The following is a 13,209-nucleotide window of genomic DNA, read 5'->3' as shown; positions in this document are numbered from 1 at the left end:
ATGCTGTTGCAATCGGTTTGCCAGTATTTTATTGAAGATTTTTGCATCTGTGTTCATCATGGATATTGGCCTGAAGTCTTCTTTTCTTGTTGAGTCTCTGCTGGGTTTTGGTATCAGGATGATGTTGGTCTCATAAAATGATTTGGGACAGGTTCCCTGTTTTTGGATTGTTTGGAATAGTTTCATAAGGAATGCTACCAGCTCCTCTTTGTATGTCTGGTAGAATTCGGCTGTGAATCCATGTGGACCTGGGCTTTTTTTGTGTGGTAGGCTTTTAATTGCTGCCTCAACTTCAGACCTTGTTATTGGTCCATTCAGAGTTTCGACTTCTTCCTGGTTTAGGCTTAGGAGGATGTAAGTGTCCAGGAATTTATTCATTTTTTCTAGGTTTACTATTTTTTTGTGCATAAAAATGTTTGTAATAATCTCTGATGATGGTTTGTATTTCTGTGGAATCTGTGGTGATATTCCTTTTATCTTTTTTTATTACATCTATTTGATTATTCTCTCATTTCTTTTTTATTAATCTGGCTAGTGATCTGTCGTTTTATTCATCTTTTTGAAAAACCAGCTCCTGGATTTATTGCTTTTTTGAAGGGTTTTTTGTGTCTCTATCTCCTTCAGTTCTGCTCTGATCTTAGTTATTTCTTGTCTTCTTCTAGGTTTTGAGTTTTTTTGGTCTTGCTCCTCTAGCTCTTTCAATTTTGACAACAGGGTGTTGATTTTATGTTTTAGCAAAGAGACTGGTGGCATTTTGCCCCTACCCTAGAGATTGTGGAACTTTGAACTTGAGGAAGATGATTTAGGATATCAGCTGGAGAAATTTCTAAGCAGCCGAGCATCCAAGAGATGACTTGGGTGCTATTAAAACCATTCAGTTTTAAAAGGGAAAAAGAGAATAAGAGTTCAGAAATTTTGCAACCTGATGATGTAATAGGAAACCCCATTTTCTGAGGAGAAATTGGGGAGCTAAACAGTAATCACCAAGACAATGGGTAAAACATCTCAAGGTAGGCTCAAGTGCATGTCAGAAGCTTTTGTAGCAGTCCCTTGGATCACAGGCTGGGAGGCCTAGGAAGGAAAAATGGTTTAATGGGTTGGGCTGAAGTTCCCTCTGTTATACGCAGTATGGGTTCTTGGTGCTCTGTGTCCAAGCCCCTCCAGCCGTTACTAAAATGGTCAAAGTATAGCTTGGCCTGTGGCTTCAGAGGGTACAAGCCCTAAGCCTTGGCTCTTGGCAGCTTCCATCTGGTGTTGAGGCTGTGCATGCAGAAAACTCAAAAATTAAGGTTTGAGACCTTCTATCTAGAAGTTGTATGGAAATGCCTGGATGTCTAGGAAGAAGTTTGTTACAGGGGCAGGGTGCTCATGGCCCAGAATGGTAAATCCACTGACAGCTTGCACCATGGGCCTGGAAAAGCTGTGGACACTCAATGCCAGCTCATGACAGCAGCCAGGAGTGGGGCTATACCCTGCAAAGCCACAGGGTCTGAGCCTCACAAAGCCACTGGAGCTTACCTTCTGCATCAGTGTGACCCAGATGTGAGACATGGAGTTAAAGGAGATCATTTTGGAGTTTTTAGATTTGACTACCCTGCTGGATTTTGGATTTGCATAAAGCCTTGTAGCCCCTTTGTTTTGGCTAATTTCTCCCATTTGGAGCAACTGTATTTACCTAATACCTATACATCCATTGTATATAGGAAGTAACTAACTTTGAAATATAAGTGCATGAGATTTGGGAGGGGCCAGGGGCAGAATGCTATGATTTGGCTGTGTCCCCACACAAATCTCATCTTGATTTGTACTCCCATAATTCCCATATGTTGTGGGAGGGAATTATGAGAGGTGGGAGATAATTGAATCATGGGGGAGTTTCTTCTTTATTGTTCTTGTGGTAGTGAGTATTTCTTACAAAAGCTGATTGTTTTATAAGGGGTTTCTGCTTTTGCTTCTCTCGCATTTTCTCTCTTGCCAAGTGCTTTTCACCTTCAACCATGAATGCGAGGCCTCCCTAGCCACTTGGAACTGTAAATCCATTAAACCTTTTTCTTTTGTATCCCAGACTCAGATATGTCTTTATCAGCAGCGTGAAAATGGACTAATACACACACAAATTCAAATGTAGATAGAGATAAAGAAAAATATTTTATAGTAATTAAAAGGACAATTTTTAGGCCTTGTGTGGTGACTCACACCTGTAATCCCAGTGCTTTGGGAAACTGAGGCAGTCACAAGGTCAGGAGTTTGAGACCAACCTAATCAACCTGTTGAACCCCTGTCTCTACTAAAAATACAGAAATTAGCTGGGCATGGTGGTGCATGCCTGTAATCCCAGCTATTCAGGAGGCTGAGGCAGGAAAATGGCTTGAATCTGGGAGGCAGAGGTTGTAGTGAGCCAAGATTGCACCATTGCACTCCAGCCTGGGCAACAGACCAAGAATCCATCTTAAAAAATTAAAAAGAAAAGAAAAATTTTTAAACAATGTAACAGCTTTAAAGTATATATAACCAACAGAAAACACTAGAATAAGTAAAACAAATTGAACACAATTGAATAAAGAAATAGAAAATTAATAGTTGGAGATTACAATATTATTTTATTAATATACTGATCAATTGTTAAGATCAGCAAGAAAGTAAGAGACTTGAACAAATTATAAACAATCTGTACCTAACAGACATTCATAGGATACTCAACCTATAGTAATGAAATAGACATTATTCTCAAATGCACATGAAACTCTCTTAACTATGGAACAAAATACTTTAACAAATTTAAAATAATTAAATAAAAATATCTCTTCAACAACAATGGAGCAAAATTGTAAACAAAGTTAAAGACATTTTGGAAATTCACAAATCTGTGAAAATTAAAACACTACTAAATAACCAGTAAGCCAACAAAAAAATAAAAATTAGAGAATAAATCAAGATGAATAAAAATGAAGGTACATCAACCCCAAACTTTGGAGCTGCCATGACAGCACTGATAAGAGATAAATTTATAGATAAAAAGGATTGCATTATAAAGGAAGAAATATCTTACATCAATAATCTAACTTTCATGTTAAGACATTGGGGGAAAAAATCACAGTAAACCAAAATTAAACAGAAAGAAATATTAAGAACTGAATGAAAATTAATCAAATTGAAAAGAGAAAAGCAATAGGAAGAATCATTAAACCAAAAGTTGTTTATTTGAAAGTTCTACAGCATTGAAAAACTTTTAGCTAGACTGACCAATGTAAGAAGAGGGGATTACAAATCAGGAATGAAGTAAGTAACATTACTACTAACTTTATAGGAATTAAAAGGATTATAAGGTCATATTTTTAACAAAGTATATCCAAAATTTAGATATCATAGGTAAAATTGACAGATTCCTAGAAAGGAACTGAGACTGCCTTAGAAATGCAAAATCTAAACTGTCCTATAACAAGTAAAGAGATTGAATTAGTAACTACCACACACACAAAAAGTGCAGAATCAAAAGAATTTACTGGTAAAATTTACAAAACATCTACAAAAGAGTTTTTATAATTTTTTTCACAACCTTTTCCAGAAAACAGAAAGATTCTCATCTCATTTTATGGGTCCCGTATTATCCTAACACAAAAGCCAGAAAAAAAATCGTAAGAAAAGAAATACATAAGAATTTTACTAATATAGACAACATAAATCATCAACAAAAGGCTAGAAAACTGAATTCAGCAATATATAAAAAGATTATTCTCCATAATGTGGGTTTTATCCTCAGACTGCAAATTTAGTTTGACATCCAAAAATCAATTAATATAATACACTATACTTACAAAGTAAAATATAAAAGTCACTTGAATATCATTAATAAAATTTAGCTATTCTTTCTGATGAACATACTCAAAAACTAGGAATAAAAAGGAGCTTCCTCAGCCTGATAAAGAATATTAAATGATACATGGCTAAATGCATGCCTGATGTTGGGGGGTAAGATCATCAACAAGACAGGGATGTTGGCTTTCATAATTTCTACTCAAAATTTTAGTGGTGATAGGCAACCACGGGGGAGAAAAAGACCTTTATATAGGAATGGATAAAGTAAAATTGTCTCTATTCACAGATGTTAAGTACTGGAGAAGATGCGGAAAAATTGAAATATTCATACATTGCTAATGGAAATATAAAATTGTGAATCTGCTTTGGAAAACAATTTGTTGTTTCCCAAAAAAGGAAATTTATAGACACCATAAGACATAATATTTCTATTCCTGTGTATATACCCAAAATAAATGAAAACATGCTCACACACAAAATTTTTGATGAATGTTCATAGCAGTATTATTAATTAAAGTCAAAAAGTAAAAACCATACAAATGTCAATGAACTGATGAATAGATAGAAATATGGTATTATCTATAGAATATATTTGACAATAAAAATGAATAAATTATTAATAACTTATTGACAGATGGTACTACACAAACCTTGAGAACATTATGCTAGTTGGAAGAAACAAGTCGGAGAGATGAAATATTGCAAGTCATCATTTATAGAAACAGAAATACATTCGCAATTGCCTAGGATTGGGGATGGGAAAGAATGCAAAGTGACTGCTTATGGCTGTGGAATTCTTTTTTGTGGTAATGAAAATGTACTGAATTTGCTCATGGTGATGTGTGCACAATTCTGAATGAATTTTACACAATTAATGTGTAAATTATAGGGCACATAAATTGTATCTCCGTAAAATTGTTATTTAAAATTCTGTGGAGTACAGACCCAATGAAAATACATTCACTGGCATGCCTGATGTCTGCAACAAAGCAAAATGTACCAACAAGTATATTAAACTGCAAGGAAATTGGAGGAGTTTATATCAAGTTTTTAGAGACAAAGTAGTGTAAACACTCTAGTATAACTATACTTAATTGTACAGTTGTATAATTTCTAGTAAACCAATTGCATAATTGTATAATTTTTACTTACAAATCACGTGAAAGTACATCAATTATACATCAAAAAGTAAATCAATTATATAATTTCTACTTTCCTAAATTGAGCAGGTGTGTAAAAAGCCACCAACATTCTCTTTATTCAGTGTGCCTTATTATATATTACATTTATTTATTTCAGTAGCCAAAGATTTCAGGGTATTTATATTTTCATTTGTGACTTCAGTTCCATTGACCATTATTTTGATAAGTTCTTCATTTTCTTAACTATTAATCTAATCTTTGAGAATTTTCAGTTTTACTCTTGCTGTTTAAGAAATCGAAGACATGTAAGTGGTTTGATTGTAATCAATACAATTTTGTTTTGTCTTATGTAACCACAGGATTACACATGAATCGTATATGTGAGGCACTCTATACCTTCTTCTTTTTTTTTTACCAAAGGTAAGATACTCCAGGTCAGATAACTTACCTTATTTATCTCTGTTTTCTTAATATATGGTTCACAAACATAGCCAATGGAATTTTGAGAAATGAGTAAATGGCTCCATAAACAAAATATAATTACAATAAATGAAGGGAAGCTGGGGTATACATTTCACACATCGTAATATAAGTGGCTGCCAAAGAATAAAAAAAGTACACGTGTATTGGAGAAATTACAAAGGGCTGAATTAAAATAAAAACAAAATGTGCACTGGTCTTTAAAGAATCAGTTATATTTAGTCTAGCAAGGGGATTATTATTTCATGAAAGAAATCAAACTCTGTGTCACAGAACATAGGATTGATGAAGAATTGTACCTCTTCTCCTTGGCCATATCTGGCCCATTCTCCTTCTAAGTTCCTGTTCCTTTTGTTTGCTAGACCCAAAGATCAGAGACCATTTAAGGGAGATTAGAAAGGCAAACTCACAGAAGCAGAGAGTAGAGCAGTGGTTGCCGGAGGATAGGGGGATGGGAGAAATGGGGAGATATTAGTAGCAGGGTACAAATTTTTAGTTATTAGCTGAATAAGTTCTGGTTATCGAATATATAACATGGTGACTGTAGTTAATGTTATTTTATTATTTGCTGGAAATTTGCTATGAAAGTAGATCTTAAGTCTTTTCACCACACATACGCTCACACACAATGGTAACGATGTGTACTTATTAATGTCTTAATATAATGTGGTCATCATTACACAGTGAATTAATATATAGAATCATCACATTGCATATTTTGAATATATTCGATTTTTATTTGCCAATGATACCTCAATGAAGCTGGAAGAATGAAAAGAAAAAAGCTCCAAAGCCAAGTGCCTAGTATGAAATCAGAGCTCTTTCATTGAGTGCTCTTGTGCAAATTTCATGACTCCTTTATGATTTGCAGTAAATGGAAATGATAACCAAACCTGTTTCACAGAGTTCATTGAAGAGTTAGGTAAATTAATAAATGAAATTCACTTAGAACAAAGCGCAACACATGGAAAGCATTCAGCATACTTAGTAGTTATTTTAATTAACAAGATTATAGTAACTACATCTCTGTGACAGCAGTTTCTTCTGTAACCTCAAAATCTTGTCACTCAATTTGATACAGTGAAATGTAAAATTATGTCACTTAACAGTTTGCAGATTCCAACAAAACTCATGATAAATATGAAGCTCATAAACCTCAGCCATAAATTCAGGAAGAAAGGCTGGACTCACTTCAAAATGGATGGAAACTATAGTTTAATGCAATAACTACTAACCTTTCTCCATCATTTTTATATGAGATTTTTACTATCTTCAGGTATTTGTCTCCTAAGAGTTACACATCTGAGCTCAAATATTCTTAAGTATATCATAAATAACAAAAATACATGAGCTGTTTCTTGACATGTACACCACGATGAAAATTTGTTAATGGTGCTAATAAGAACAATCTCAAGATCTCACCTTGATTTTATAGCCAATCAATTATGAAGTAGGCAACATTGAATAAATTATAGTTAATCTTCACTACAGCAACAGTAAAACTACTTTATGCTGTAGAAATTTAGATTAACTCAGAGATATCCAAAGGAATAAGGATTTATTACATTTGTCTAGAACTTTGTACTTAAAAGAAAATAAAATTTATGTATCAATATAACCACTCATCAGAAAAGGTTTGTATTATTACATTTATTTTTAAAGATGATGAATCTAAGATATAAAGACCTGAAGTGACAGACACAGAATCACACGAGTATTGAGTTGAATAATCAGTCTCTTTTTGCCACAGCACAATACCTAGCCCTGTGATTAGCTCAGAGGAAGAACAAAATAAATATATATTGAATACATGGATTAATTAGCACTTAAATTAATGAAAGAATAAATGACTATACACATCTTGATTAAACTGAGAAAAGAAATAGGAATTTAGTAGAAACACAGAATAAAAAAGTGTATCAAATTGCCAGGCAGCATACATTGGTTCTATGGCAGAGATGAAATGAGGACAACTGCTTTTGATCACAGCTTTCTATAGTATTTCTAAGGCCAGTGGCTGATATCATACTCAGATCTTTTTTAGGACTTCTCAAATTTATTTAAATACATAAAAGCAAGCATGGATTGTATTATATGTGAACTTTCAGTTGGCAGACAGTGAGAAATTAGAGTCATTGTTGTCTTTGAAAAGTTTGTTGCATTCTTATGAGGTTATACTCTTTCCCCCAGACAAATGCATTTTCTACAATGAGGATTCATAAAATAAAAAATTATTAAAATTGCCAAAATCTTCTCCAGCCTAAGTTTATCACTATTTTAAGCATTTTTATATGTCCTCATCAGTGAATTTTGAATTATGGTTCATAGAATAAAAAGTGTATTATACAATATAAGGGGCCCACCTTAATTTAGATTAATAATTTGCTTATATCATCAAGCATAAAGGATATAAGAACAAAGTCATTTACTCATTTAAATAACACCCATCTCTTTTATGTGGTTTGTTTTATTAATTCAATGAATAAATATTTCATGACAAATTTCTGTTTTCCAGTCACCTTCATAATGGATGATAACACAGAACAAGGCATAACAAGTACTGTTTTTAAAGGAGTTACATTCAAATGAGGGAAGATGTACAATGAAAACATGAACACATAAGACGATTTGAAATGATGATTAATAGTACAAAGGACATAACGCTGGGAAATGTAGACAGAAACTTTAAGGATGGAGCATGGCTGGAAAGGTGAGCAGGTTGTGTGTTTCTAAGGTGATATGTGAGCTAAGACATAAATGTCTTACTTTTTATGCTCAAAAGTAAGCAGAATACTTCAAAGAGGAACACTCCTGGCAAAAGTATCAGCAAGTAAGAAAACTCAATTGAGAATAAGCTTAGGATGTTAGAATAGCTGCATATAAAGGGTAATGTGACTGAAACACAGTAAGTGAGGGGTGAGGAAGGAATTCTGAAAGATAAGATCTGAGAGGTATGCAGGAACCGGAGTACCTGAGAGTCTTGTAGGCATGGAGTTTGCATACTCCATGTGGCAAAGCAGTTGAGAAAAATGAGTTAATAAAAAGGGCGGGGGAAGAAAGTATAAAAGGCAAGGCCAACCTTGGAAAGGAAGTAAATTGTAAGATCCAGGGAAAAATAATGCTTATAGGGTTTACATAAGTTTTATTAGGTAAAATCTGGTCCAGTGAACTTCAAGGTGAATAGTGTGGCCATTTGGTTGAAAACAGATTGGACCAAAGTGTACAAATGTAAATATAATGATGTTGTGTTGTATATAGTATTTTCCAGGGTCTGCTAATGGGAGTGAGTCAAAGCCAAGCCTGAGTGGCATCCATAAATGTCTCCATCCAATTGCAGGGGATGATGTATGTTGGGAGGAGAGCTGGCTGAGCTAGGACAGATACAGTTAGGGTAATCTGAGGCTGCTGGAGGCTGTGGGTGAAGGTGAGAGTGGAAGGTGGATGGGTAGTGTGCAAGAATAGAGAGCTTGGAGAGATCTGCCATGTAGTCTAGGAGTACAGCCAAAGTCAAAGATGGCTACAGCTCAGGTGTGGAGTTCAAAGTGCAATTAAGTTAGACAAAAGGTTAAGAGGTTGAAATGAAGAACAAATAGCTCACACCTGTTGCCACGAAAGATCAGAAGATACTGTATATTGCAGACTCCATGGCTATAGAGTAATCCTGACAACTGTAACAGCCCTGTTTGATTAGACAGTTACAGCAATGTTCAGATAATTAAAAATTGGAAATTTTGTCTTTTCTGTTTACTGTCTGCTAAAAACATAGCTTAAAACCATTAATATAGATGTTACAATCCATTTGATTCAGCATCTCAGATCTAATTTTAAGAAATGTACTTAATTAAATAAGAAAATTAGGTTAATGAATGACTTTAATCTTTACAGATATACTTTTTGATATGCATTATAGTAAGAGGAGCCAGCATATGAACAGAGAGAGCATGTGGTCCTCCACCCAAGAGATAATGACCATCATTGTTTCCTGTCCAATCTAATCAGAGCATTTCAAATCTATATTTCAAAGCCAGATAGGCTTTGGGTCCTGGCCAAGGCACTCCAGACACTGTCACATTGGCTTTCTTCCCATTGACCCACTGAAATATGCAAAGGGGGAATCACGTTTAAATATTTTAGTGCCAACTGGCTGATTTCACTCCCAACCCAGTACTCAGCGCCAAGACCTCCTGTAACAAAGAAAGTAACAAAGAAAGGAAGAGTCAGCCAAGATTATTGCAAAATAACTATATAAAGAGCCAATGTATCTATACTCTTTTTAAAAAATGGCATTTTTTATACCTTTTTTACACTTCCATCCTAGGAAAATTTTCTCTTTCATTAGATAAACTTTGTTTATTCAAAAAATTATCTATTGAGTGCTGGGAACTGTGCTAAATACTTTGTATACACTGTGCATTAATACATGAACATATTAACATTAAAATCAATAATAACTTACATGAAGGAAATCATGGAGGTTAAATGACAGAAAATATTGAAGTAACAAAGTTGGAGGAACCGAGGACTTTGGCAAGCAAATTGAGAACCACCAATTTGAAAAAAAAAAAAAAAAAAGCGTAGGTATATGCTTACATATCATTGCCTATGTTTTATATGTTCAGCACATTCCTTCCCATGTTCTACCACCTTCTACCTAAGTCCTTTTGGATTCTTCTTCTGGTTTAGGTATCTTGGAAAAGCAAGACAATAGGCAGAAATAGGATGTCTTTCTTATTATTTCTCTAGTGACTGTTGTAGCTGCTTTCATCACAACTGGTCTTTATCTTGTTACGGTCACAAAATGTGAGATTTCATAAACAGCTATTCTAATATAGACAATTTTATCTCAATTTCAAGTATTAAAACCTGTCATATTTGACTAGAAGGAATACTACTAGGTACTCTACAGGAATTAATTATGGTCCTTACCATCAAATTTATGGCCATTTACAAGAAAGCTTTGTAAACAACAATAGAGGATGCTTTAAAAAGCATATTTCTGATGCATGCTATAAAAGGTAGTGGTTTTGCTGGCTGTACACTATTTTTTTTTTTTTTTTTTGAGATAGAGTCTTGCTCTGTCACCAGGCTGGAGCACAGTGGCGCAATCTCGGCTTGCTGCAACCTCCACCACCTGGGTTCAAGCGATTCTTCCGCCTCAGCCTCCAGAGTAGCTGGTACCACAGGCATGTGCCACCATGCCAGGCTATTTTTTTGTATTTTTAGTAGAGATGGGGTTTCACCATGTTGGCCAGGATGGTCTTGATCTCTTGACCTCGTGATCCGACCGCCTCAGCTTCCCAAAGTGCTGGGATTATAGGCGTGAGCCACTGCGCCCGGCCGGCTGTACACTATTTTGTCAGACAAAAGCTGCATGAACTGTTGCTTCATTGATTCAATGGTGACTTGAAGCATATCCTCCTTAGTGTTCCCAGCCTTGTTCACATGTCTTACAGGAACTAAAGACCATCCTCCATGTATCGGTTGCCACATCTACATATATAATTGTTAACATCTCCAAATGGAAGTTAATGTACTTCTTCTTCTTAGGCTCTGTATTCATACCTCCAAATCAACCTCATTCTGTCAAAATAGCATTCCATTGTATCATTCTGTAAGATTTTATGTTCCTACTTCATTTTGAAAACTATAGATACAACTTTTTTCATTTAAGCTCAGCTTTATATCAATGTTTTGTCCCATTTCTTAGCATTTCTGAATTATTACCAGTATGTGGACGATATAGCTAGCTAGAGGATGTCTACATTTGCTTAGGATACCTTGTTGCTTAAAACAGAAATCCACCATGTGAGATCTTTGAATCTTGATTTTCTCCAAGGTCTTAACAATGCAGGTTTCACAAAGTTTGAAAATATAAAATAAATCTTTGTATATACAAATGCACAGATTATTTCAACATTTATGATAATTTGAGGTTTTATCAATATTATTCACTATCACATTGTATTAGCTAATGTCATTTTATATGAGTGAGAGGAAATAAGAAAGAAAATAGATTGATCAGAGACAAAAAGAAAATCCAGTGCAGGGAAACTGAATGGTATACAAGTTGACTTGAGTAATGTGAAGGGGAGATATTCTGAATAAAAGAGACTAGTGCTCATAGAAAGAGCTCAGGATTCTAAGGGGAACTTTATTCCACCTCAGAGCAATGTTAAATGATGTCCTCTTTAGTATAAAGTATTGCAGTCAAAACCTTTATATTAATACATGAGAAACAAGTAAACTATTTTCCTGCCAACTGGATGTTCCAAATTCAGAATTTCATGGAAATCATCACACTCCTAGAAACAGACCGAATATAGAATAAAATGTTACTTCCTTTAATGTATAAATTAGTTATGTTTAAAGCCAATATTGTTATGTGGAGAGTGAGAGGAAATATGAGAAAATGAAGGGTGAAAGATAATAAGAAAAGATACTTGTAAAGAAGTTGGTGCCTTTTTGTTTGATTTTTGTTTTGTTTTGCCTTGCCTTTTTTTTTTTAAAGTAAAGCTCTGAAGGAGACTGACTGTACAAGTTTACTTGACAGTATTTTTCATCATCGACATCCCTATCACATTCATCTATTTCAGACATTACATTCATCCAGGAAAGCCAACTCTGGTGTTACAAATGCAGTGGCAAACAGCAAGGTACATGTTATTCTTGTTTAGAAGAATAAAATCAAATAATGTGTTTTAACAGTTTACCCTATGTATTTATCAGAGTGGAACCTAGAGGATTTCATATTCATTGAAAGTTTAGAAGGACTGTAACCCAATTTGTAAAGTCTCCATAGCTACTTGGAAAATGTTAGAAGGCAGCTTTCCTTTTCTTGTGGACCTGCAGGCTCACTTAGGCAAGGCCATGTGAGTGCTGAAAATTGAATTATAGAAACATTAAAGAAAAAATATTTTATAGCATTTAAATGGATTCTCTATACTTGAGATTAAAAAAAAAACTTTTCTCTTAGATAGCTAAATGTTGCTGTTACGTGTGTATTACCTTTATTTGTTTATGCCAGTGACTCTCAACCATGCTGCAAATTGGAATCACCCTCAATAGGGAATTCGGCTATCTCCCCTTCCCCACAGATATGTTAAATTAGACTTCTTAGAGTTGTGCTGTAAGCATCCATATTTTAAAATAACCCCCAGAATGACTTTTACATAGATACAAGTCTGAGGACAACTGAGATAAACAAAGTTTTCTCCCTACTTCCACCACTGTCCTATCTACAGAGGGGAATTTCAGTGCTTCTGTTGTTTGAATCATCTGAAACTTCAATTTGTAAAGTCCAAATTCAAAAATGCTTTAAATGCGCAATTGCAACACAAAATATTCATAAGAGAAATTGCTTTGATTTTCAATGATGTTTCTTAAGGACTTCTAATCAACTAAGAATCATTAGTATGTAAGGTTGAAATGATTTGCACAGACCATTTCAAATTCTAAAGTTAAAAAAATATGTAGAGTTTGGACTAAGAATGTCTGAGTACTAGTGGTACAGATTCTTAATGTGTTCACACATTATCTCCAATGTTTCTATGTTAGGAAAATTGGGAATGAGGAGAATAATGTATATTATGGAGACACCATTTTATAGACAAAATGTCAAATATCAGTTAAACTAAAAGCTTCTCATATCCTTCTTTACATTATGTAATGTCACCAGAGTCTTGAAAATCTTGCTCAGGGAATGAACACAAGTTGCTGCTGTTTTATCTTATTACTGTTAGGTTTCATTACCCTCTGAAAGACATTTAAAAAC

General features: G+C 34.4%; 1 long non-coding RNA gene across 1 annotated transcript in view; it reads left to right on the top strand.

Moving 5' to 3' along the window:
- The window catches only part of LOC118145469 (uncharacterized), a 156,534-nt gene extending 144,304 nt beyond the window's left edge, over positions 1 to 12,230 (top strand). Inside the window, exons 5-7 of the long non-coding RNA XR_008475196.2 lie at positions 5,318 to 5,378; positions 7,954 to 8,148; positions 12,032 to 12,230. This is a non-coding gene — a long non-coding RNA (uncharacterized LOC118145469). The remainder of the gene's footprint in view (positions 1 to 5,317; positions 5,379 to 7,953; positions 8,149 to 12,031) is intronic.
- The last annotated feature ends 979 nt before the right edge of the window (positions 12,231 to 13,209 follow it).

Source organism: Callithrix jacchus, chromosome 10 (genome assembly GCF_049354715.1).
Source record: "Callithrix jacchus isolate 240 chromosome 10, calJac240_pri, whole genome shotgun sequence".
Taxonomy (NCBI): domain Eukaryota; kingdom Metazoa; phylum Chordata; class Mammalia; order Primates; family Cebidae; genus Callithrix; species Callithrix jacchus.
This window is presented reverse-complemented; position numbering and strand designations above follow the sequence as displayed.